This window comes from Chiloscyllium punctatum, chromosome 33 (assembly GCF_047496795.1).
Source record: "Chiloscyllium punctatum isolate Juve2018m chromosome 33, sChiPun1.3, whole genome shotgun sequence".
Taxonomy (NCBI): domain Eukaryota; kingdom Metazoa; phylum Chordata; class Chondrichthyes; order Orectolobiformes; family Hemiscylliidae; genus Chiloscyllium; species Chiloscyllium punctatum.
In genome coordinates, this window is record NC_092771.1 from 71,587,963 (window position 1) to 71,609,848 (window position 21,886).

Here is a 21,886-nt window from a genome sequence, read left to right on the forward strand (position 1 = left end):
CAGAAACAATGAAACGGTGTGTGCCGGGCTGTTGTTCACTTCCTGGTGTGTCTCACGTGGTGCTTCATTGACGGGGCGAAGGGTGGGTGTCGTGTGTTGGGCTGTTGTTCACTTCCAGGTGTCTCCCATGTACTGTTCCCTGGATGGGGGTGGTGGTGGTGGGGGGGGGGTGTGGGTGACGTTGTTCACTTCCCGGTGTATCCCATGTGCTGCTCTATGTTGGACATTGGACTGTGTGTCGGGCTGTTGTTCACTTCCCGATATGTCCCATGTGGCGTTCCATGTTGGAAACGGGGCTGTGTGTCGGGCTATTGTTCACTTCCCGGTGTGTTCCATGTGGTGTTCCGTGTTCACGGGTGGGGGTTTACGTCGGGCTGTTATTCACTTCCCGGTGTGTCCCAAGTGCTGCTCCATGTTGGGAATGGGGGTGTGCATCGGTCAGTTGTGTCCCTGATGTGTCCCACGTGTTGCTCCATGATGGAAAGGCGGGGTGTGTGTCGGTCTGTTGTTCACTTCTCGGTGTGTCCCATGTGCTGTTCCATGTTCACGGATGGGGTTTTGTGTCGGGCTGTTCACATCCTGGTGTCTCCCATGTGCTGTTCCATTTTCGTAATGGGGGTGTGTGTCGGGCTGTTATTCACTTTCGGTATATCCCATGTGTTGCTCCATGATGGAATGGCAGTGTGTGTGTCAGGCTGTTGTTCACTTCACCGTGTATCCCAAGTGGTGTTCTACAGACGGGGCTTGGTGGGTGTGTCGGGCTGTTGTTCAGTGCCTGGTGTAACCCATGTGTTGCTCCATGTTGGAAATGCGGGGTGTATGTCAGGCTGTTGTTCACTTCCCAGTGTTTCAAGTGGTGTTCTATGGACGGGGATAGGTAGCTGTGTCAGGCTGTTGTTCACAACCCGGTGTGTCCCATGTGCTGTTCCATGTTTGAAATGGGGCTGTGTATCATTCTGTTGTTCACTTCCCGATGTGTCCCATGTGCTGCTCCATGTTGGAAAGGCGGGATGTGTATCGGTCTGTTGTTCACTTCCCGGTGTGTTCCATGTGTTGCTCCATGTTGGAAATGGGACTGTGTATTGATCTGTTGTTCACTTCCCGGTGTGTCCCATGTGCTGATCCATGTTGGAAATGGGGCTGTGTATGGGTCTGTTGTTCACTGCCTGGTGCATCCTTTGTGGTGCTCCATGTTGGATAGGGGTTTCAGCAGCTTTGACGCACATCTTTGAAAGATGGTCTGTGCCTGTCAACTAAATGTCTGACTTCTGTAACTGTCCCTCTGAGTCGATCGTGTGGCCAGTAACACGAGGAAGCCACTTGAGTATTATTGTAAAGGACAATGCTGTCACTACAAAAAAGCGTTTTTGTTTTGCTTCTTTTTTTAAAGAGAGATCTTAAAAGCCGAACTGCCGACTACAAATGACAAAGTAAATAATTTAGGAGGTTCTTCGGTTTTGTTTTTAAATAGTGATAGCAATGGCCAGCTCTCTCATACCAGACTTTGCACTTTTTCTGAGCTGTAACAGTCACCAGATGCTTGGGGTCAGAGAAGGTGTAGACGCTTCAGTAAATGATCCTTTGCTGCTATTCTGTCTGAAATCTGTCTTGATGTTGTTTCCTCCTGAATTGGAGAACTGCATGCAAGACTGAAGGACCTCGGATGTGTCTTTTTGCCAAGGGATGACTTTATGAGTTGTTAGTCCATTGCAACAGTTCATTAGTGGAAGGTACTTCATCTATTATTCTGTTAAGGTTTCCGGTAGTTATGTTATTCTAAACTACACTTCTTTTTAGGCATTTTTATTAGAGAGATTAAATAAATTGCGTTTTGCTTAAAATAAGTGGTCTGACCAGCTGCATCACAGCTGGAACACCCATTTCACAATTACCTTTACTATAAGACAAGGTTGTCGTCCAGATTACCATACTAAAGTATTTTAAATCCGTCTGCTCTGGTCCATAGCAAACTGGGTACTCTTGTCCTGTTCAAAACCGACAATTCCAAACTGGATTCAGGATTATAATCCCTACAGTGCGGAAACAGGTCATTTTGCCCATCAACATCTACACCAACCCTCCAAAGACACTGACCCATTCCCTTCCTCCCCTTCCTCTATTACTCCATATTTACCCATGAGTATTGAAACTAACCTGCACACTCCTGAAAAGTATAGGCAATTTAGCATGTCCAATTCACCTAATTTGCATATATTTGGGCTGTAGGAGGAAAACGGAGCCACCCAGAAGAACCCCACGCGGGGACGGGAGAAGGTGCTCAGGGAGATTGTTGGGCTCAAAGGCGGCGTCTGGGTAGTTGATAGTGTCGTTTGTTCCGGGTGTTGAATTCGGTTGGTTTGAACAGTGCTTTGTGTAGTAATTTTTTTTTTCTGTCTGCAAGAGCCCTCTGTATGTGGAAGAGGTGAAGTCGGAGATTTTACAAGAGGTGAGCAACGTCAAGCTGTTAGAATTGGCAGACAAGCTGGAGTTCGGTTTGTGTTTGTCTGTTGAGAAAAGGAGAGATAAATACAGCTATAGCTTGACATTAACATTTTGGTGCAAACACCATCAGAACCTTTGGAAATAGCTGGAATTCATTTTCAAATGAGGCAGTTCGAACACAAAAAGGAATTGAGACAGTTTGGAACACGATTAAAAGTAGAATTAAAAGAAAAGGAGAGAAAGAAGAAAGAAAAAGAAAGAAAAAAGCAGACAGAGAGTTTCAACTTCAAAAGTAAGCAATTTGAGAGGAAAGTCGGCTTAGCAGGGTAGAGAAGAAGGGAGACGGTAGGCTGAATGAGGAAAATATAGGGGTCATAGTTTTAAGCTGTTTGGCAGAAAGTATAGAGGGGATGTCAGAGGCGAATTCTTTGCGCAGAGAGGTGTGGGAGCATGAAATGCGTTGTCAGCAGCAGTTGTGGAAGCGAGGTCATTGGATATATTTAACAGACTGCTGGACATGCATATGGTCACGGGAAATTGAGGGTTCGTTCATTAGGTTTACCTTACATGAGGATCAATGGTCGGCACAACATCGTGGGCTGAAGGGCCTGTTCTCTGCTGTACTGTTGTATGTTTCATGTTCTATGATAGTGAGGATGAACAACTCTATGGTAGCCAAAGGCCTATTGTGGATCTGCTTAAATATGCGCAGGCATTGTCTACATTTGATGAGAAGGTTAGGGAAGACTTTTTAATTTAATTTGAGAAAGTCATTAAACGAATGCGGTGGCCAGTGACCATGTGGATTTAGTTGATCCAAACAAAGCTGGTAGGTGTAAGGAGTAAGGTTTTGCATCCCTATTGGAGAAGGTATCTGGGGAGTATGAGGAGGTGAAGACAGCCATCTGAAGTGCATACGAGCTTGTGCCAGAAGCCGACAGACAGCGTTTAGGAATCTAAATAAAACGTCACTGGTTAAATGTACATTGAGTTTGAAAGAATCAAACAAAGAAATTTGGAAAGGTGCGGAAGGGTATTAAAAGCAGAGCAAAGGTATGGCACTCTTAGAGAGATCCTTACTTTGGAGGGGTTCAGAAATTCACTTCCTGCAGTGGTGAGAACTCATGTGTGAGAGCAGAGAGTTCAAATCGCAAGATTATAAGCTGAAATGGTTTATGCTGATCAGTTGGTGCATAAATCAAAGTTTGGCTACTGTGAGGGATTGAGAAGAATGTGTGAGACCTTCTTAAAACAGATACCTCTGAGAGTAGAGTTTATTGGCATAGTCCAGGAGTATCAGGTAGAGGGGGTTACATCATTAAGAGGTACAGAAGCATTTAAATCTTTCAAGTTGAGACATAAGGAGACATGTCACTGAGAAGGACAATGAGAGAGATGAGATTTGCTCCATTATGTAATGTGAGGTTCGAGTGTCCGGTGAAACCATAAACAGAAATATTAAATATTTCACAAGGGGAAGGAAGCCTTGAGCTTGGTGTTGGCCTAACAATTCAGCATTTAAATTGCAAGTAATGTGCCTGAGACAAATTTATAAACGATCATAACGCCTAAGCGTTTTTGGAGAAATTGAGGGAGAGAACTGCTGGTCTGTTCAGATAGACGTTATTATTGTGGCCATTCAATTTGGATGAAGAAAGACAGAGGCGTTCTGTGGCTGGAGTAAACTGATTGAAATAGAATGGAGATATGTATGTTTGCATACTTAGTGTTAATAAAACCTAAAGGCCTCCTCAGTTATTTACTTCAGCCGTTGTCAGTAGGCAGTTCGGGACCTCTGCCTTTCAGACCTCTCTTCGAAAAGAAACTTCAAGAGAAAATAACCATTTTGATGTGACAGTATCGTCACAACTCCACATTTGTAAAAGAAAAACGAACCATCAATATACATTCCCTAGTTACGTTTGTTGTTCTAAGTTCTTCCCTTTCTAAAACCCGCACATTCTCTTTCAATTCCTGTGAAACAGGCACAAAGCTGTAAAAGATCTGCTCCAACTGCTGTGTAAGATGAATGAGTGGCTGATTGGATTCATTCTGTTCAATGTTTGATCAGGGATCATCACCATGAAGTCATCAGAGGGAAGTCATAGCGACCGAACTTTATTGATTTTTTTCGAAGAGGTCATTTATATGTTTTTTCAGCCAGGCCTTTGACAAAGCCGCACGGGGGAAACTGCTAAAGAAAGTACAATTTCATGGTATCAAGGGTAACTTGGTAAATGGCATTCAAATTGTCATCGTGGCAGGAGACAGAGGGTGGTGGGAGAAGGATGTTCGTGTGTCTGGAGACCAGTGTCCCCTGGTGTACCACAGGGATTAATACTGTGTCCCTGATTATTTTGGTATTCATAAATGATATAAATGTGAATGTGGAGGAGGGGGGGGGGGGACGTTTAATAAATAAGTGTATGTTTGAAACAAAGATTGGTCGGGTAGTCGTCAGTTAGGAGGAAGGTCTTATGTTACAGGAAGATATATATGGAATGGTCACATGCGTAGATCGATGGCAGATGGAATGCAACCCTGATAAATATGAGGTGATGTACTTTGGAAGAAGGAACTATACAGGGGAGGACTCAATGAATGGCAGCACACTGGGAAACTCAGACGGTGCTTCTCCACACAACCCTGAATGTGACTGGACAGGATAATATGTTAGGTAAGAAGTCACATGCGTCTGTTGGCATAGCTTTTATTCAACGAGACTTAGATTGCAAGAGTTATACAGGATTTTGGTTCGGCCAAGATGGAATTCTGTGTGTAGTTCTGGGATTATAGGAAGGAAATGATTGCACCCCAGGGCTGCAGAGGATATTCAACAGGATATTCCCTGGGATGAAGCATATCAACAATGGAGAGAGGCTGAATAACCTCGTTTTGTTTATTTTGGAGCCGAGAAGGCTGAGGGGATGTGATTCAGAAGGATACGATTACGAGGGACATGGATAGGATGGATGGATAGCAGCTGTTCTTTTTAGTCAAAGGACCAAGAACAAGCAGCAGACTTTTAAACGGAAGGCTTTGAGGTTTAGAGAGGATTTGAGGATTGTTTTTCACCCAGAGAGTGTTGGGGTCAGGAATGCACCTTCTGAGAAGGTAGTTGTGATGGGTAATCTCACAACCTTTAAACAGTAATTGGACCAACACTTGAAGTGTCATTACATTTATGGCTATGGATTGCATGTAAGAAAGTAAGACTAATATAGATCATGCTGTTTCCTTTTGATGGAACAGAGTCTACACTTCTGTGATTGTTTCACTGTGGAAGAAGAAGCAGTTAAGAAGATAAATGGTGTGTTGACTCTCATTTTAAGAGGATTTGTGTACAGGAGTATGGGTGCATTACTGTAGCTGTACAGGACTTTGGTTTATCATCAGATTTAGGTACACATGGTTCTGACTCTGGCCTGTTCACCCTCACTCGTCACTGATCCATAGATTAGCTTTATGGTCAATGTAGACTGAGGGATTATCCTGGGGGAGATGTTACAGATTACGTTTGAATACAATACTGCTGCTGCCACTGTGATCTACAGCACCGCATGAATGCCCCGTTTGAGTTGCAATATCTGCAATTGAATTCTACTAACTGTTCCACAGTTCACACCGAGACCAATTCACACAACAGCCCTGTACTAAGTGACCTATTCTGGTTTGTGATTTTAGAACACTTCCATTTTCATATTGTCATTCCATTGAGGGTCTCTCCTTGATGTCATGGCCTCCAACTTATTACCTTCCTTAAAACCTTTATAATATTCATTTGATTGTTTTCCATTCCCATAATACCATTATCTGCGTTTGATTCGAAAGCCTTATTTAGGTGCCGTGCCAATGAACGTGTTTACCTAGTGCTATTGTCCACCTTCTGGTGTACAGCGTTCCCTGTCAGACAGGGCGTTCGAGCAGCTTTGACACACGTCTGTGGAACTTGTTCAAAAACAAAAATTACTCAAGAAACTAAGCGGGTCTGGCAGCATCTTGTGGAGTGAATGTCAAGTTGATCTTTTAGATCCAGTCACCCTTCTACAAAGCTCGCAGTCGCTCCAGTAATATTTGCATTTTTATTTCCAGTAGGTATCCGTAGTTATTTGTTTAATTGAAAACTTGTTCGGTGCCTATTCATTTCTGGAGAAACTCAACAGGTGTGGCTACATCTGAAGAGACAGAGAAACAGAGTTAGCATTACAAGTCTCATGTGACACTTCTTGAGAACTGAAATGGATTGGAAACTGGGTTTTTTAATCCATTGTCAGAGATGCGGGGGTGGGTGACGGGGAAAAGAGAGCATGACAAAAGATATACGCGTTTTTATCAGTGGTGAGCGTGAAGATAATGTGAAATAGCTTTAATTAAGATGCAAATCAGGGAAAGGGGTTTTCTCTATCGAGTGCAAGATAAAGAAGACAAAACCACACAAGGTCATAGGGAGGCCAGAAGGGAGAATGCATGAAAAATAGAGAACGGCCATATTGGGGTCAGGCTGTGAAGTTATGGAACTGAATATTAACCCCTACAGGCTGTAACGTACCAAAGTCTAAACTGATGTGTTACTCGAGCTTGGGTTGTGTTTCATTAAGATATTGCAGCAGCCCAGAACTGAAATATTAGCATGAGAGCAAGGTAGATTATTGAAATGGGAAGCGATGAGAAGATCATGGTTATTCCTCCAGAGTGGGCGTGTTCCCCAATGCAGTCTCTGTTTGGTCTCCCCAATGTAAAGGAGACTGCATTGTGAGCAGCAATGACAGGAGACTGGATTTAAAGAGCACAAATGAAATGCTGCTTCACCTGGAAGGTGTGACTGGGGCCTTGGACAGTGAGGAGGGAAGAGGTGAATGGGCAAGTGTTGCAGTTTCTGTAATTGCATGGGAAGATGCCATGGGGGAGTGGGGAAGTGCTTGGGGTGATGGAGGGTGTCGTAGAGGGAATGGCCCCTGTGAAATGCTGACAGTGGACAGAGGCGAAGATGTGTTTGATGGTGCTGTCCTGCTGGAGGGTGGTGTAAGTGGTGGAGGATGATTCTGTGAATATGGATTCTAGTACGGTAGGAAGTGAAGACAAGGAGGAATCTATCATTGTTCTGGGAAGGAAGGGAAGAAGTGAGGGCGGCACCGCGGGAGATAGGACAGTGAGAGCTAAAGGCCCTATCCACCGGAGTTTGGGGATTTCTGGTTTGACGGAAAAGGAGGTCACGTCAGAGGCTGCCCACTGGAATGTGGCATCATCAACCAGAAACAACAGGGACGGAGAAACTGGGCGAATGGAGTCAGCCTCCGCAGATCATATGCTCAGCCACATGCAGAAATCCGCCCTGAATGATTGAAAAGAACCAGATATCTAAGTGGAGGATATCTGCCTCACTTCTGTTCTGAAGTAGGATGTGAAAATAGACCCAGAACAAGGTCAGTGTGTATAAATGGGCAGACATTCAAGCAGATATCCCATAATGCTCAGCAATTATTTTTTCTATTGAAGGAGAAGGACTCGATAAGAAGATGAACCACCCATGGTTGACAAAAGCTGTCAAGGTTACTATTGATGAGCGTTCGTGTAGGGCCAGATTTGGGGTGTTTATTCCAGGGACCATGAGCAGATGCTGGGCACGCATTTCAGCTGTGCTTTCTGAATTACCCCAGAAATCCCTGCAATTGCGGCCCCACCTTTTCCCTGCACGTCTCCTCTTCCTGCTGCCAGGTTCTCCCTCTCACATTATGGCATTCTCTCACATTATGGTCCCTACCCAATTCACCTGAAGCTCTTTGATCAAGCCTACCTTCCCTGCACTAGGATCAAGCTGCGTTTTGTGCTGCCACTTTGCCTCTGGCCTCAGTGTGGTTCAGCCTCACCATTCATTCTGTTTTACACGTCCCACTCACATCTCGTTCCGGAAAGGTTCCTTCCTGGAGTAAACCTTATTGAAAACACCTCTCCCCCTTTGCACTGAATTCACACTGTGATCCAAATTTCCAAAAGTATACTCAGCCTTCATCTCACTCTGCTCAAGGCAAGTGCACGCTGACCATGTGGTACAAGAATTCCTTTTCTTACATAAATCTGGCCAGAAATAAGTTTTCACTGTAGAGATCATCAACCCCTTTAGACAAAGAAATTCAGGTACTTGATATCTTATTGGCACTAGTAAGAGTTTCACACTGCCTTCGTATTATAACATGGAAGAACACAAATCACGGTATGAAGTTTGGGCTGTGTGTTGTTTACGTGACATTTTGAAAACTGTATCAAATTAGTAATGCTTATTTTAAAATGCTTATTCTTGAAGCTAGTATCAGCTGGAGTGTAGGAGTTTGAGGGGTGACATTCTAGAAGTTTATAATATCATGGGAGGCATGGAGAGGATGACTAGCCAAGGTGTTTTTGACAGGATATAGAGTCCAAATATAGAGGACGTAGCTTTAAGGTGAAAGGGAAAAGATTTAAATGGGACAAAGGACCAATGTTTTCACACAGAGGGTGGTGTGTGTATGGAATGAGCTGCCAGAGGAAGAGTGGTAGATGCAAGTACAGCTACAACATTTAAAAGACATTAGGACAAACATATGAATGGGAAACGTTGAAAGGCATATGGAGCAACTGCAAGCATATGGAACTAGGTTAGTTTGGAAAACCAGGTCAGCATGGAGACGTTGGACCAAAGGGTCTGTTTGTGCACGATACGACTGTATGAGTCTAGAAAGTGAGGGAAAGGGGAGAAAAGACATGATGGAAGCAAATTGGCAAGAAATATAAAACAAGCAGCACGAGCTTTTCCGTGTATACAAAGAAAGTTCGAGATGAACGTATGACCTTTGGTAGAAATGAAATCAGAAAAGTATATGGAAAACCTTTGGAGGGTGTGCCTAGAGGGCGCAGATAGATATCTTGCACCAGAAGTTTACGTCATTCCTCACAGGAGAAGGCACTGTAAGTATTTCAATGATGTAATCAAAATGTTACTCGGAGGGAAGTTCTTGAACTGCCTCTAACAAAAGGAACAAGGTTTTTAAATAAACAAATAAGAGTAAGCGTGGGACAGGTCAGCAGTAATTCATAGTTGGTTTTAAAATCAGCGATTACAGAATGACTGGACGGACTGTGTGAAATATTCCATAACTCTCTGGATTACAGGAGTGTTCCAGCGAAGCTGGAGACCCTCCAATGTGGCGCCTGACTTCAAGAAAGGAGTGAGACTGAAAGCAGGAACTATTTAGCCTCACCATTATTGCTGGGAGTCTGTTACTAAGGAAGGCATCGCAGGACATTTAGAAAAGCTTCACTCGGAGTCAGCATGGTGTTGTGAAAGGGGAATCTATAAATTGCCAGCAAAATCTTGCAAAGCATTTCTGGAGATCCCTGAGAATGGAACAAACGGGCGTGAAAAAGGGGGACTGGTAGACAATTGGTTTTCCAGAGATTTTGCATAAGGTTTCACAAAATAGAAAATGCTGCACAATACAGAAGCTCACGGTATGACAAATAATATATTAACATGGGATGACGGTTGGTTAACACATAGAAATCGGAGAGTCAGGGTTAATGGATCTCCCTGGTAAAATGTAACTTCTGGAGTATCACAAATATCAGTCCAATGGCAAGATTTATTAACAATCCATATAGTGATAGCCTGATGGCAGGAGCTGAGTGCAATACACATCCGAGGTTGAGGATGACACTGAGAATCGAAAGCCAGGCTGTTATTTAATGGAGAGGACACCCACAAAAGGAACAGTGCAAAGGGATGGGATTGTTCTTGTGTCTGAAACATAACATCAGCATGCTGATGCAGCAAGTAAGTACATTGGTTCGTTAGGTGTGTTCCTGAAATGATAGTGTTGAATTATTGAGTACATCTAAAATGGTAAGCCTATTATTCATTCTGGTTGAAATGAATGAGGATGATATTACTGAAACGTATAAGAGAGAGGGGGGGCTTGACAAGGTAGCTTTTGAGAATGTGGATCCATTTCAGGGCAGAGTCCCGAACACAGGAATGTAAATACAGAATAAAGGATATCGATTTCAAACTGAGATGCAAAGAAATGTCATCTTTCAGAAGGTAGTGAATTTCTGGAATTCCCTAACTCAGAGAGTGTGGCGGTTGGGACACTGAATGTATTTGCAGACGCGGTGGATTGGGTTTTAACATATCAACGAGTGAGGGATACTAGGGAGTAACAGGAAATTGAAGTTGATCCCTGAAGTAGATCAGCCGTGTTCTGATTAAATGACAAAGCAGGTTGAGGGGCCGAACATTCCTATTTCTTACGTTCTTTTGGAAAGTAACTGGTTATTGTCCTGAAAAAGGTGTCGTACAATGCTGCATTCAGGGAGAGCATAGGATTTGTTTGAGTTCACCCTGGATGCGGGTAGATGGCTGTATTCACAGCAAATCTGGGTCTGTAACATGACTCACATTTGGAGCAGAAATTATAGAGAAGGGAAGCGTGGACAGAGGGACTGGGTGGACGTGGTCACTTCCTGATCCAGCCTGGATTTTCCAAGTACTTTTCTGAAACAACAGCAAACCATCGGAGTGGCCCCGATCTGCCCCTGTGTAGCAGGTCCGAAGGGCTGAATGGAAAATCAGAACACAGGGCTGAGGGACACAAGTGGGCCATTCGGCCCTTTGACACTACTCCACTAGTAAATAAGGTCGTGGCTCATCTCATTGTGGTCCCAGCTATACTTTTCTCTCCATGTACCATTCTGCCTGATTGACCTGTCTATGGAAAATCAGATGAAACCAGCCTTGATATAATATAAATATTCATTCATCCCAAACTTATGGAAAGAGAATTCCCACTTGAATGAAATCCCACTTGGTGAATGTCTCCTCATTCCGGTTCTGAATGGGGTTGGAGCGTGTCACTATTTCTTTTTCTCGTCCCGATCCTTCACTGTTCACAACAAATCTTACATGTAACCAGGTTGGTGATATGGCCGATGATAAAGTTCTCAGACTGGGTCAGGTTCAGATTTAGGAACAAGTTAGGCAGATTTATTTAGTCAGCTACAAGTAACTAATATAAATAGTGGAGGAGCATGGTGGATCTGTTGTCAGCACTGCTATCTCACATCACCAAGGACCTGGGTTCAATTCCAACCTCAGGTGACACTCTATGTGGAGTTTGAACATTGTCAATGTATCTATATGGATTTCCTTTTCACGTTCCAGTTTCCTGCCACCGTCCAAAGTTGTGCAGCTTAGAGTGGATTGGCCATGCTAGATTTCCCATAGTGCCCAGGGATATGTCGGTTAGGTGGGATAGTCATGGGAAATACAGGGTTACATGGATAGGGTAGGGGATCATGTTCTGGGGTGGGACGCTGGTCGGGGGGTCAGTGCGGATTTGATCGACAGAATGTACTGCTTCCACACGGTCGAGATTCTATAACAATGACAATAAGGTTTGACCATTAAATTAAACCCAGTTGGTATCTATCTGATCCACTCTCATCAAGGTCTTGTATGTTTCAATAAGAGTAACCTGTTAAAGTCTCCATAATATAAGGCGTTCTACCCTGGCATGCATGAAGTGAAACATCTCTGAATCGCTCCTAAAGTAATTATATCCATTCTCGGGTAAGTAGACAAAAAGTAACCACACGCCCCAGATGATTTTTACGTTTGTTTTCTCAGTGTGGGGAGTTTTTGGAACTCTCTTCCCCACAGACCTATAGAAGAAGAGATATTGAATAGTTTTCAGGCGCAGACAGAAGGTTCATAAGTAATAATATAGTCAACGGGTATCTGGGAATGGGCAGCAATGTGCCACATGGGGAAGCGCTGACAGTGCTACAAAATGGCATTGCTCCAGAACGTCCGGCAAAATGAAATGATAATCTAGAAAACATTTTAAAAAGCTAACAGTGATAGAATAGAGTTCCAAAGGACCATGGGGCTGCTCTGCCATTAGAGTGAGACCACTCGTGGTGTTTTATCCGGAGGGTCACCACAACTCGGGTGATGAGTTGAGGGTGAGATAGCGTTCCCTTCATGGTAACCTCTGTCAGTCTGGGGTAATCGAACCTGCGCTATTGGCCTCCTTCTACATCACAAACCACCCGTCCAGCCAACTGAGTGGGAGACTGTGTAATTATTACAGACAGAAACAGTCACAGACAAAGAGCAAGAGAAACTTTCATAACAAGGATAAAAGTACAATTCAGATAATGGCCAAGATAACGACTGAGGATAAAAACGTTCTCTGCCAGAAATTGTATTTTATAATGAGACAAGTGATCAGCAGCTGCCTTTGGCTGATTACAATAAGGTGAGACAAGTGAAATAACCAGAATTACTAATTGTGATTGGATGTCGATAACTATAAAATAAGCGCATGTTTTGATTGGTCTGTGTAAAGCATACTTACCATGACATAAAAGTATAAAGCTGATGCAACATATTGTTAGGAGAGTGCATTCCCATGGAAAATGCCCTCGAACAGGGCCTTGAAGAAAATCGGGGTAAAAGTGCCCAAGTGTAGTCTGCTCAGTGACAGGAAGCCGGGCGATAAATGACTGAAAGATCCTGCAACTTGGAGCTGAGAAAACCATCAGATCTGCCCTGATCTTATTAAATGCCAGAATGCGTTTGAAGGCCTGAATGGCCTCTTGATGGATTTGAATTTTATGCGATTTGAAAACTGCACACCTTTACTCCCTACCTTTCTGTGTTACATGCTGGGGCATTGACATTTTCCTGAATGTGGGAATTATTTGGAACACTAGTTGGAACATTCCAAATTCAACATTCTTCAGAATATTCTATCAACATGTGGGGATACTCCAAAGGCGAGTGTGTGTGTGTGAGAGAGAGAGAGAGAGAGAGAGAGAGAGAGAGAGAGAGATAAGGTTTTGCATGCAGTAGTAAGAGTGGTGGAGCATGAGCCTTGTTCTATGGTCAATGCTATAACAGATATACAATGAGTGTGAGAGAGCAGAGAGAATATGGTGACCCTTTTCCTGCCAGAGTGGGGAGGGTTATTGATGCTTGTCCTGAATTGATGGACTTTTTTTCAGACCGCAGATCCTGCACTGAGCTGGGTGGTGAGGTCAGACCATGCTCGGTGGTTCTGGTGGTGTGGATCCCTCTGGGAAGAGAATTGTTCCACTTTGTACGAGCCCATCCACCAGGACCTCCGATAAACCATGGTGTAATTTCCTGTTATCTGCCATGCTCGTGGTAAACTGTGCAGGGAAGCTACAAACAGAGAAAGAACAACCGTGGGCCCATTGGCCTTTTAAAGATGGCACGAGTGCCAGGGATCACGGAATATCCGGGGGTATCCGGGCGATGGTGAGTTACTCCAGCCATGATGGATGGAACAATCGGGCTGGCATTGAATGAGAAGGGCATCACGGTATGGCTGGGAAGTTAATGAGGTGAGTTCGATAAGATAGCACCAAGAAACTTGCTCAGCCTCGTGCAGACAACACCTCTGTCACACTCAATAAAAATCACACAAAGATAAATTATTGTTAGGTTCAGCCCAATGAGTCAGAATCTGCCGACCTCACTCGTAGTTACAGAGCTGCGGAACAAATGCTCATCCAAAACTGTCCATCATCTGAACGCACACCCATATCCCATTCACCCATCAATCCTGAGAATAATGGCTCATGTTGCAGGGTACTGAGGAAATATCTTCATATCAGCATACTGAAACCTGTGATCTTCTATGAAATATTCTCTCAATCTCCCTCTCTCTTTTTCCAAAAATTATTTTGTTTGTTGTTATTTCAACTGATTCCCCTGCCAATCTCTGTGGCAGTGATTTTTACCACCACAGCACCCCCTGGAGATATAGAGCTGTAAATGGCTGGCAGCTGCACATCCTGTAACTTCCAGCGTGGGTTGCAAGTTTCCCCACGCTGGGCAGGGATCTAACACAGTGTTACTGAACAATGCACCAGGATAGGGTACACAGCTCTCCATGTTGGGAGGGTAACTTCTCCAGGTTTACAGAGCAATTCACTGCTATTCACTGCACACCCACCAATACTGAAAATAAATCTTTTCACATTTGTAAAGCAAGACACTGGTGTAGGCTACATATCACCTCATGCTGGACAAGCGGTTTAATCCGGGATACTGAATCAATGCACTGGTGTGGTCTTTGCTAGAAAAACATGTTGGACAGATAGATAGTGGCCTGGTGAGACTTGCGCCGTATTCCATCCTGGATAGATTGCTGGTTTGTGCTGAGCCTGGTCTGCACAGTACTGGATTAGTGGTGCTGGAAGAGCTTTTGCCCGAAACGTCGATTTCGCTGCTCGTTGGATGCTGCCTGAACTGCTGTGCTCTTCCAGTACAGTCTCAATCCTGGAAAGATTGCTTGGTTGTACTGAGCCTGATCTGCACGGTGCTTCACGCTAAGCAGATACCTCACCTGGGCTTATAAGTGTCTGGGCTGCATCTGTGAGGTGGATTGAGTATGCAGTATAATTCCTGATAGAGCCATACTTCCCCAGCTTGGCGCATTCCGCTGTCAAATCCTGTGTTTCTGCAACATTTTGTCCATTAAGTAATTATCCAATTAAAACATGAACAACTGTCCTTCTTTCACGAGCAGACGTTTCTGAACATACATGATGAAAATAGTCTTGATACGAACATTTTCTTGTTTTAAGGGTAAATGTGAGGTGCTCTGTTTCAGATGCAATTCGCTTGGTCAAAATATTAAACATTAAGCAAAACACAATATATTCAAACACAGTAGATAAAATACAACAAAACAAGAGTAACTTGGAATAACTTAATTCTATTGGAAAACATAACTGACGAATAGATTACTTAACTGCTGCACAGTAATTTCTCCAATATTGTAACATCCTTGAAACACGCAATTTTCACAAAACAGTCAGGCAACCGATTGTTTCACATGCAGTTCTCCAATCCAGGAAGAACGATCATCAAAAGATAATTCTGAGAGAAATCTCAGAGAGAGTGTGTGGAAGCCAGGAGATATTTCATACCTTCCAATCCTGCTAAGACCCCAGCAATAAGTGGCTAAGTGTAAAAATAAGAATCCTGGTTCTGTGACAGCTTGACCATCACGCCACAGGACCTGGCCGAGGCTACAAGGACCACAAAGAATGAACTGTATCTACACAGTCTATGGCACTGTAGGTGTCTCTCAAAAAAGCTTAACCCCAGCTAAGCCGTTAAATGATGTTAAGATATACGTCAAAGTTAAACATAAATAAATAAATCAAAGAATGCAGCAGACCTGGTGATCAGACACAGATGGCCTCAGGAGCCCAGCAATTCCTACCCTGCCAAAACACAACTGTGTCACTGGAGAGTTTCCCTCTTTCATAGTTAAGAGGCTTCTTAGGACATGTTATCCAGTAGTATAGGGACAGAGTCATCCTCAACACGATAGGGATCAGCAGCTCCAGAGAGAGGGAGAGGAAGTGAATCAGAGTAATAGACTTAAAAGTTCCAACAATGGACAGGCGCTTATCTTTGGGTCTTTACTGGCTTCCTCACGATTGGCTATGGTTAGAGTTGCGGATCGAAGCCATACTAAGGATTATTCAAGTCGGTTACTACCCCGTCCTCGCTATTATTGGTGTTCCTGGTAAGTCTGTCCCTGTCAATTCTATCAACTATGGTGAAGGTCATTGCAATTTATGTTATTTATATTTTGCAAAGACGTAAAGTATTTTATTCAAGTTCAGTCACAAACCCCACTTCCTTCAAATGAATTTCAGACTCTTCACTCATAAAAGGAACAAGGCTGTTCAGAACCTCAAATCTTTTACCCTGATATGCTTTATGTCTATAGGCCCCCAAAAAGTAAACGAGGAAGTTGAGGAATAAAATTATGTTGCGAGATTGGGGAGATTTGCAGGGCCAATAGGATTACCATAGTAGGAGGGTTTAATTTTCCTAACATAGTCTGGGAACGACATAGAATTCTCTCTGTCATTGAACCTGCCTCCACCCACCTCGATAATATTCCCAGTCTCCACCTCTGCCTCAGTGCTGTTGCTGAATTAAACTTGATCTGCCCCCCTTTGTTAACTTCAGAATTTATGGCTCCATTTGTCTTCTGACCTCTTTTCCAGATAGACATATTTTGACCACAACCTGGTTTTCATCACGACAGTTACTGCACACCAGGGACTCTGTATCAGATTCATAATGTCACTGGACATGTAGTTCAGAGGCACAGGTTATGACCCGAAAGGCATTATTTGAAATCCTACCACAGTCGATGATTGAACGTAAAGTCGAATAACAAAATTGGCATGAAACTTCACTGATGGAAACCATAAACAATCAGGATTTCTTTTATTATTTTACTAATATCCTTTGGTAAATAAACTTAACATTATTGCCCGTTCTGGACGAAGTGTGAATTCAAATGCACAAGAAAGTAGTTGGCTCTATGTTGTCTTGACAAATGGTCTCACAGTTTGGGGCAATTAGGATGGAGAACACATGCTGCCCTTGCCAGTGATGCTGACATACCATGAAACAACAACAGTAAAGGTGAAATAAACCAAGGGTCAGTGAATAATGAAGATCTGAAATAGAATTCTCCAGTATCCGGAAGTGTTGGAGAATCTCAACAGGCATGACAGCCTCTGTAGGAGAAAAACATAACTTTTCGAGTTCAGTGACCCTATCAAAAATGAATGCAATTGGGAAATAACATTATTATGTCAAGGATGGTTGGAAGACTGAATTAGTTTAACATTAATAGAACAATGGTCACTGGTCCCAGAGTGCTCCCCCACTGTCACCTCAGTCACCTGTCCTGCCCTATTTCTTAGAGAATGTTAAGTTTTACCCCTTCCCGAACAGATCTCCACTACTGCTTCGGAAACATTTCTGAACACACTTAATAAGTACACCCCATCTCAGTCCTTAATTCTATGTCATTCCCAGACTATGTTAGGAAAATTAAACCCTCCTACTGTGGTAATCATAATGGCCCTTCAAGTTTCCCCAATCTCTCTACATCATTTTGTTCCTCTAATTCCCCGTTTACTATTTGGGGGCCTATAGTACAACCAATACACCATCACCATTCCCTTCTTATTTCTTAGCTCCCCCCACAAATCCTCACTGGATGATACAATACTTATTTTATCTCTGATAACTGCTGTGATATTGGTTCTAATCAAAAATGAAACACCCCTCCCCTCCTTCCACCATCCTTGTCCCGCATAAAGCACCTGCACCCTGGTATATTAAGCTGGAAGTCCTGTCGCTCCATTAGTCATGTTTCTGTAATGGTTATAATATCCCAGTCCCACGTTCCAATCCATTCCCTGAGTTCATCGGCCTCATCTGTCAGCCATCTTGCATTGAAACAGATGCAATTGAACCAACAGGCATTCGTTGCATCCTGCCACGTTCCAGCCTAACCAGTCTTTTCACTTTAGTGCTTTTCATTACTGTATCTCTTTCCAGCCTCGCACTTGCTTTCCTGCTTTTGGGGATCCCACCCTTCCCCAACCCCAGCCAATCTAATTGAAACCGTCCTTTCAGCACTAGCAAACCTGCCTGCCAGGATATTGGTCCCCTTCCAGTTCAGGTCCAACCCGTCCTTCCTGAACAGGTCACTTCTGCTCCACAAAAGATCCCAGCGATCCAAAAATCTAAATCCCTGCACCAATTCTGTAGCCACGCATTCATCTGCCATATCGTCCTGTTCTTACCCTCACTAGCACGGTGCACTGGAAGTAAACTGGATATTACCACTGCCATGGTCCTGCGTTTTACTTTTTCGTAGCTCTCTATAATCATGATCTCATCCCTATTTCTACCTGTGTCAATTGTACTAAGGTGCACAATGACTTCTGGCTGCTACCCTCCCCCCCCCCCTCCCCCAACCAAGTGAGAAGGTTCTGCAGCCGCTCTGAGACATCCTGGATCCTGGCATGTGGGAGGCTGCACACCATCCTGGATTCCCATTTGCAGCCATTGCAGGAGATTACAGAATCTCCTGTCTATTCCCCTCACTATCGAGTCTGAATAATTACTTCTGAAGTTATTTTGCTCGCATCACCCTCTGATACTGGGATCTTTTCCTGAAGCAGTTGGATTTAGCTGAATTGCTTTGCTTCAGGCAGTGGGAAGATTCCAATGAATACCCATCAGGAATCCGCCATAAGTGGGAAAAACGACTGGTCGTTTTTTTAACACTCCCACACATTGCTGTGATGAGCGACAGGGAAACAGAAATGGAGCAATAGACTGTTCCTTCGCAGAGAGGCTACATTTTTCATCTGTAAGTTAAATCACTAACGTTATCAGTCCCCAAACTGGACCATGTGAGCTCTCCTTGAACGTTGTCCGATCTATATGATTCCATCACATTCTCGACTCCAGGTCAATGCATTTTTGCTGGTGTCGTACACAGAATCAATTCATTAACAATAAATGTCCCTACTCATTTTGAAGATGTGTTAATATGTGCATGCATAATGTAAAAATAAGTGTTTCACAGATGAATATGTTTTAGTCTTAAACAAATACAGAAATTGCTGGAAAAGTTCAGCCGGTCTGGCAAGTGGCATAAAGAGAAATCAGAGTTCATGTTTTCGGTCCAATGACCTTTCCTTTGAACCTGTCTTATTTTTAATTTATTCCCCCAGTTATTATCTCCCATACAAGAAGAAATATCCATCCAGTATTCACCAACCACACTCTTCTCAAGATCTTATATGGTCAATAAAGCATCCCTCATTCTCAGGCTGAGCTGTTAATTCTTCATAATGTAATGCCTTCGTCCCAAGAACGAGGAAAGAGAAAGATCTTTGAGACGTTTCGAAACCAATTTTTTTTTTCTTCAGCTAAGGCAATTATACCAACACATAATACATCAGATGTGAGCTCAGCAGTACCCTATATGATGCAGAAAAACGTCGCTAACATCATACCCAACACCCCTTGCACGAAACAGAATCATTCCATTTACCTTCCAAATCACTTGCTGAATCTTCAGTGTAATTTGATGCGATTCATGTACTAAGACACACAAAGCCCTCTATAACACCGAGTTCTGCATTCTCCTTGCATTTAAATAACTTTGTGCTGTTTTGTCTTTTCCCTAAAAGAAAAGGTTCCCATCATGTATATTGAAATGTTTGGTTTTTTGCTGAAGGTTTGGTCACAGCCGTCCTCTGTCTGGGTGCTCTGCCCTCCTCCTGTCTGTTTCCCATTGCAGACACTACACACTCCAACACTCCAAACGTATCCCACTGCAGATTCTCTGCCCTCCTCCTGTGTATATCCTACTGGGGACGCTATGCCCTCCATTGTCTATATCCCATTGCAGACGCTCTGCCCTCCCCAGTCTGTATCCCACTGCAGACGCTCTGCACTTCCACTGTCTGTATCCCATTGCAGACTCTCTGCCCTCCCCACCTGTATCCCATTGTGACCACTATACCCTCCAATGTCTGTAACCCATTGCAGATGTTCCTCCCTCCCCATCTGTATCCCATTTGAAACGTTCTTCCCTCCTCCTGTCTGTATGCCATTGCAGATTCTCTGTTCTCCCCGTCTGTATCTTGTTTGGATGCTATGAATCCAATGCCTGTATCCCATTGCATGACGCTCTTCCCTCCCCCATCTCTATCCCATTGCATGATGCTCTGCCCTCGCCCGTCTCTATCCCACGTGATAGAGAGTCGAGGAATAGGGAGAGAGAACAGTTAAATGCGTGGCTACAGGGATGGTACAGGAGGGAGGGAATTTCGGTACTTGGATAACTGGGGTTCTTTCTGGGGAAGGTGGGACCTCTATAAACAGGATGGTCTGCACCTGAACCTGAGGGGCACCAGTATCCTTGGGGGGAGGTTTGCTAGTGCTCTTGGGGGGGGGGGGGGGGGGGTTTAAACTAACTCTGCAGGGGCATGGGAACCCAGACTGTAGCTTTAGGGTGCAGGACCTGGAGTGTAGGGAGGTTAGGAATATGGCATCAATCTTAAAGGTGGGTGCCTGTAAACAGAAGAGTGGCTTGAAGTGTGTATACTTTAATGCCAGAAGTATACGAAATAAGGTAGGTGAACTCGCAGCGTGGGTTGGTACCTGGGACTTCGATGTTGTGGCTATTACGGAGACGTCGCTAGATCAGGGACAGGATTGGTTGTTGCAGGTTCCAGGGTTTGAATGTTTTAGTAGGGTCAGAGGTGGGGGTAAAAGAAGGGGGTGTGTGGCTTTGCTTGTCAAAGATAGTATTACAGCGGTGGAAAGGAAGATGGACGAAGATTTGCCATCTGAGGTAGTTTGGGTTGAGGTTAGGAATAGAAGAGGTCAGGTCACCCTGTTAGGAGTCTTTTACAGGCCTCCTAATAGTCCTAGAATCGTTGAAGAAAGGATTGCGAAGATGATTCAGGAGAAGAGTGACAGTAATAGGGTGGTTATTATGGGGGACTTTAACTTTCCAGATATTGATTGGGAAAGCTATAGCTCAAGTTCGTTAGATGGGTCAGTGTTTGTCCAATGTGTGCAGGAGAGTTTCCTGACACAATATGTAGATAAGCCAACAAGAGGTGAGGCCATACTGGATTTGGTTCTGGGTAACGAACCAGGCCAGGTATTAGAACAAGAGGTAGGTGAGCACTTTGGGGACAGTGACCACAATTCGGTGATTTTTACTCTAGTGATGGAGAGGGATAAGTGTGTACTACAGGGCAAGAGTTATAGCTGGGGGCAGGGAAATTATGATGCGGTGAGGCATGACTTAGGATGTGTGGATTGGAAAAGTAGATTCCAAGGCAAGAGCGTAATTGATATGTGGAACTTGTTCAAGGAGCAACTATTGAGTGTCCTTGATAAGTACGTACCTATCAGGCAGGGAGGAAAGGGTCGTGTGAGGGAGCCGTGGTTTAATAAGGAATTGGAATCCCTTGTTAAATGGAAGAGGGCGGCCTTTGTAAAGATGAGGCGTGAAGCTTCAATAGGGGCGATTGAGAGTTATAAGGTAGCCCGGAAGGACCTGAAGAGAGAGCTAAGAGCAGCAAGGAGGGGACATGAAAGGTCCTTAGTTGGTATAGGCTTTCTATAGGTATGTTAGGAATAAAAGAATGACTAGGGTAGGAATAGGTCCAATCAAGGATAGTAATGGGAAGTTGCGTGTGGAGGCTGAAGAGATTGGGGAGGCACTGAATGAATACTTTTCGTCAGTATTCACTCAGGAACAGGACATTGTTGTCGATATTAATACTGAGGCACGAATAAGTAGAATGGATGGCTTTGAGATATGTAGAGAAGAGGTGTTGGAAATTCTGGCAAGGGTGAAAATAGATAAGTCCCCTGGGCTTGATGGCATTTATCCTAGGATTCTCTGGGAAGCAAGGGAGGAGATTGCAGAGCCATTAGCCTTGATTTTTGTGTCCTCTTTGTCTACAGGAGTAGTGCCAGAGGACTGGAGGCTAGCAAACTTGTTTACCTTGTTCA